Source organism: Tasmannia lanceolata, unplaced genomic scaffold (genome assembly GCF_043159265.1).
Source record: "Tasmannia lanceolata isolate RefF3 unplaced genomic scaffold, GAP_Taslan_0.1 ptg000012l, whole genome shotgun sequence".
Taxonomy (NCBI): domain Eukaryota; kingdom Viridiplantae; phylum Streptophyta; class Magnoliopsida; order Canellales; family Winteraceae; genus Tasmannia; species Tasmannia lanceolata.
Window position 1 is genome coordinate 52,752,805 of NW_027518689.1, and position 6,000 is coordinate 52,758,804.

A 6,000-nucleotide genomic window follows, 5' to 3' on the forward strand; every position below is an offset into this window, starting at 1 on the left:
ATTCATACTGTATCTATCCAAGAAAATTGTTCATTGAGGTTAATTTCATATACCTCTGGAATTCTGAACTTTTGAGGGTGAAACTACAGAATTTTGGATGACCCTTATTACCCAAATTGATCAAAGTGCCTCCTGCGAATTTTCATCTGCAGTGTGCCAAAAAAGAAACAAGGGAAGGTACAGGTGTTGTTGTGAAGTTTGAACGGTCATGGCCCACATTTTCTCCTTGGCAGCCTGAACATACTGCTCTGCGAGCTTTTTCACCTTTTTCCTTCCTCGATGAGGAAATTCGCACTTTTTTGGCTTTGAAATGGTATTTCATAACTTCTCGGTTGTTTTCCCAACAGCCCAACGACACTGTTCAACTGTGATCACCCTGCTTTTGCACGGTGGCCTGATGTGCTCTTTGATGTAGGCTTCCGCCTGCAAGAGTTAATTTGGATTAACATTCTCTAATAAAAAAAAAGAGACAAGCCAAAAAGAATTTGATAGGAGAGAATGGAAATTATGGTTGAAACTATTCATATCAAGATTATGAGAGGAAAAAAAAAATCACAAATCTCATGGTGCTTCTTGTTTATTTAGAATATTTCTAGGCACAATGCAGATAGAAACCAATGAGGTCACACAGATCTAAATTGGTATTTCCAAGAAGCCATACAAATATCTCAACTGGGTCCTTGTTTTTATGGCACTGCATCAAATTATCTAAACTATTAACATACTGACATGACACTTGTACCTGTACCTCTGAAACTTAGTTCGATGTTGCAACTACACCATTTATGAAGACAAGTACACATAGCTAAATATGTTTCCAAGTCACCAACGGAGCATAAGGAAAGAACAAACATGCACACTGCTGAGATAAAGTCTTTCATGGATTTATTAAACTGTTTTTTCATTCATTGTCCACTGACACTAAATGATAAAGACGAGTCCAAGTTGGAAAACAAAAAAAGAGTAATTCAGAGATCAGGTACAACTGTTGGTGACAAAATGGCAGTTTAGAAATATTTTTTCTGTTTCCCAGTAGAATTAAACAAGCATGTCATCTACACTTGCATTTGCAGGGAAGATAAGACTTGGGCAAACCACATAAACCAGTAGGCTTTTGGATTAGAAAATGTTAATGGCCGGATGTTTCAGGATTTGGAAAATGTTACAAATGCAGTGAAAACACAACACCCTTGTACCTTTTTTAGATACATATAGACAGAGACCAGGCTCCTGTTTAGTATTGGGTCTCGCCTCTTTTCTCCGGACATTCTGACTTGTAAAAGAATGGTTTGGCGAATTTTCACCTCCATAGGAGTTGTGGTCGACAGAGAAACAACATCTGAAGTTATTTTCCGCACAGGACTCAGTCACAAACTCTGACACCACAGCTGCTTTATCCGACCTATAATTTTTACCCTCTCCAGGAATTATGTCTTCAGATGTTGCCTCCTTTTCCATAACTTTCTTTGGTTCCTTCGACACATTGTCAGAAATCATATTCACCAAAGGTTCTTTGTCCGGGCCATATAATTCTTCACACTCTGCAATGGAAGGATCTTCATCTCTTTCACCATGAAAGGGTTTTTTTTGGAGGACATTGACTATCCATCTCGACCTCCAAGATCAAACTTCCTGTGACTCTGTCTTTAGAGACAGGGATATCCATTCGAGCCTGGAGGATCCCCAATCTGTCAGGATCATCTGTTGCTTCCTCATTTTTACAATTAAAATGTTCTATGAAACCATCTATCAAGTCCAGGGCATTACACGTTTTTTCACAGACGGTGAAAAGTACCACCTTCATTGTTGAGTCCCCATCGTCCGGTTGTAACTTGAATGCTCTCAAAGCACTTGACATCCCGGAAGGACCAATATAGTCCTCATCTTCCAAATCATACTCAAAATCTCCACATATGTCGAGCTCCGGATGAGAATCTATGTCAAATACATTCTCAAGGCCTTCCTCTTTGACCTCATCTTTCTCATCAAGGTCATTTTTCAATCAAAATGGACTGCTTGGTGGAGAATCAGAGAGAAGGCCAGCCAATTTCAGTGCGGCTTCTGCATTTTCACATGTTTCTGCAAAATCAAATGATGCTTTTCTGACCGCTTGTTCTGCACCTTCAGAAGGTTCAATCGTGGGAAAAGAGGCATATGTTTCCAATGTTGTAGGCTTGCTGGTATTTGTAAGCTGAGATAACACTTGAGAACAAAGATTAAGATAAAACAGCTTGCTTTTTTATTTATCGCATATCTCCTTTTAAACCTTAACTGCATCCGCAACAGCCAACTCTGTATCCTTAGTCCTACAAACAACAGGGAGATTTGCTTTCCTCAAGTAGTGCCCCGTAAGGCGATAGAGTTGCGCCTGTAAGATAAAGCTTCAGTAAGTGGTCTATCACTAAAAAGAAAAATCATGAATAATATCTACAGACATTGTTCAGTAATACAGTCTTGGCATGAATTTTTATAAATCAATTAAGTTGGGAAATTGAATATTTAAATTATTCTAGATTACTCTTTATCCCAAAACCTGATAGATAATGAAACTGCAAAGGATAACTGCTTATATATTAAACTAACAGTGCTAGATAATCCAATCTATTGTGGCCTTCTTGCTATTGATTAACATAAAATAGCAATTCCGTTAAATGGAAAAATCTCTCATATGACAGTAACTCATGCACAATAATGAATCATTTCATAATTTAGTACAAAGTCTAGGCCACTGCCGTTACATAGCGAGTAACCACTATATTTGTGCTAAGTCCCAACATATCTTCATTGGACCATGCAACGACGTCTCTGTACTCTTTGAACATGTCCATCATTTTTGCATGTTCCTCCAAGGATAACATGGTTCCAATTCAGATTTGCTTAGGGTCGTCTTTAGTTTCTTAAATGATAATGTTTTTCTTTTTTATTTCTTGTCTTTAGTGTATTTACTGATAGTGTTTATAATTTGAATTTGTTCCATTATAATTTGGGCTCAACATTTCTTTGTTTGCTTGATTATTTTGAGAATCTCAATTGGAGGTCCGCTTTCTTCAGCCAAAGGGTTTCATTATCATTAGAAATTTCATGACTAGATACGCTAACACACTCAAAATCAACATCCACTGATGAAAGAGGGGTAATTACAGACTTCATGGACTCTAGCGACAAGGTTACGTCTTACTTAGACTTACCAGATACAAATGATTCGGTGATGGTAACATAGGACCGGTTAGTAAGAGGATGGTTGCTTATGACCGATTGTATCAATGATCATAGATTTTCATTTGGAAGAGCTAAATTCTTCGGCTATCATAGTTATCCCTTCCACGCTATGTGAGGATCCATTCCGAACAAGGAATCCAAAGGCTTCAATTTCTTCTTGCTAATTGTCATGCATCTTCTTCTTCTTTTTGCAAAGGCAAAAGGTTCAATATTCGGGATCTGGTGAGTCAAGATCTCAAGCTTAGGATTCATATTTCCTGCGACTTGATTCATCCATGAATCCAGAAAGCCGAAGAAGGGAAATCTTACTCTACAAACTGTCCATTTTACATCTTTAGATATGGATGCATGATTATTGGATCGTACGGAAACTTTGGTTGTTTGACCATCGCCTTCAGCTTTTGGTTTCTCCAATACAATGTCCAAGCTTTTTTAGAGGGGATATATCCCAAGCAAATCATTGTTTCGAATGCTCAACACAAATGGTTCCTGGACTGCCCTCTCACTCCCCTTGCAGAAAACATGGCTCCTCATAGGACTACCCTCTTACTCTCCTTGTAGAAAAAATGGCTCCTCATATGCAGCATGTAAGACAAAAGGCTTGATGTACGGCATCTCTTTTTTTGTGAGCAGTATAAATAGTTGGTACCCTAGATTTATCGAGTGCCGATCAGTTCAAATGGTATTTATGACGATGACATTTGAAATGCCACCACGTTTACGATTGACCATATTCTCTCTTATGGACCCAAGGAAGGAATGTACTTTGTGGGATCAAATGTTGCTTCTTCTGCGATGATGACATTGACTCTAGCAGGTCATGGTAGTGCATGAATTGCTACATTGGACTATCTTCCCTTCCTTCAACAAGTTTTACACATAGTTTCAAAACCCCCCGCATCATCATGGTCCATGGACTCCCCCAAGTCAACTCCCTTTTTACCTTGGTTGTGTTCTTGTCCGAGACCGCATTTTGCCCTATAGGGTCGAACAAAACTCCTTTGACTCTCTTGAATTATGCCCACCTCAACCAAGTACTCGCCCGACATTGTGCGGAGTCAACTAGGATTTGCTTTGGCCATGTTTTTTACGTCATCCACATTTTGAAACGCTGGTTTTGCAGGACGTGCTTGAGGGTCATGCACTTGTCCATCAAATGTGTCGGACTTGGTTCTATGCACATGATCTATTGGGATTGCATCCTCTAGCGAGGGGATCGGTCGGTGCTTTGCAGTTGCCTTAAAATGGAGCTCAAAGACACTTTCAATTGGGTGAACACGGTTTTTATGTTGTTGTGGTTTTTATGTTGTTGTGGTTGCTGTTGATGCAATTGTGGTTGAATGGACAAGGCTTCCAACCACTACAACTGAATGGTAGTCACCATCTTATACATTGTTCACTCCACTCTTTCGTGGTTGTACTACTTTCCTCTGAAAATTGTAATTCTTGGCCAGTGCCCCAATTTGCCCGAGTCTATATTCTTCATGGCTTCCCGCTTGGGAAGGAATTATGGAAATGGGCTAAAAAGTATTGGAAATTCTGGCTAAATTTCTAAGTACCATTTGAACTTTCTCAATCTCCTTATGTGGCCTTCCTCTTCTAGCGGGTGATAACGGGCGCGGGTGAATACAGAAGCTTTTGACGATTGTCAATTTGGCATTTTTGTTTGGTCATTTATAGGCTTCCACGTGTGACGGAGAATTGATTTATTAGGCAATCGTTTATGGATCTCTAATAGTCAATTTGGCAAATAGAGGCCATACGAGACTAAGGGGCCATTTGGATACATGGATTTTAGAATCTTGGATTTCCTCAAAATCGTAGATGAAATATGAGTGAAGAAGGAGATCAACCGTCGTATTCTAATTTCTTGCCCTTCTTTCCGTCACTAAGAGAGTAGGTGTTAAGTACCTTACCGATACACCAAAAGCTCCGAAGCTGATGAAACGTGTTAGGGAAGGCCCTTTAAACCTGTCCCATACGAGGCCGGGTCCCACCCAGTCCCATACGTAGGCGGGGGGTGTAACAGTAGGATATCATCCCACCGTTCCAGCTTTTAGAAATCTCAGGATGGGGGGGAGATTTCTAAAACTTGGATTTCTGACTTAAAATCCAAGATTCTATAATGAAGCGTAGCAGAGGGTCTCCTCTCCTCTCCCATCCATGATTTTGAGGAAATCCAATATTCTAAAATCCGCGTATCCAAACTCTTCCTAATCCCATATTGCCCCAATAACCCCCACATATATCCTAAACGTGCGTATATTGAACTTTTTCCCTGGCATTTTGGGAAGAGTTCGGCTAGATCTTTCAAATGCTCATCTGCTGCGCCTTTCATCTTCTTAATGGACTGTAGAAATCAGGGAGGGGACTACCAACTGACCTAGTTCATTGCTGAATGAGGCGAGATGATTCTTCTGGGTCTGTTTGGCTGCCATAGAAATTGTGTTTCCCTGGAAAGCAAAGTAAAAATGATTTCCTTTTCCTTTTCCTTTTCCCAGGGACGTTCAGTTGCCATGCACGGTTTATTCTATTTTTCTTGCGTGGAAGGAGGAATTTCCAAATTATAGCCTTTTGGGTTTCCTCCCAAATCAAAAGGAAAGAAAAGTATAAACATCATTTTCACTTCTACATTGTTTGTACTCAGACCTGCATCCAAACTCAGGAAGTCATACATTCCCTCCTTTATATTTACTTGTGACAGCCCCTCTTGTGCATTTATGAGTTAGACTACCGTTTTACACTAGAGGTGACTGTCCCAAGTAAAAGAAGGGTCAAATA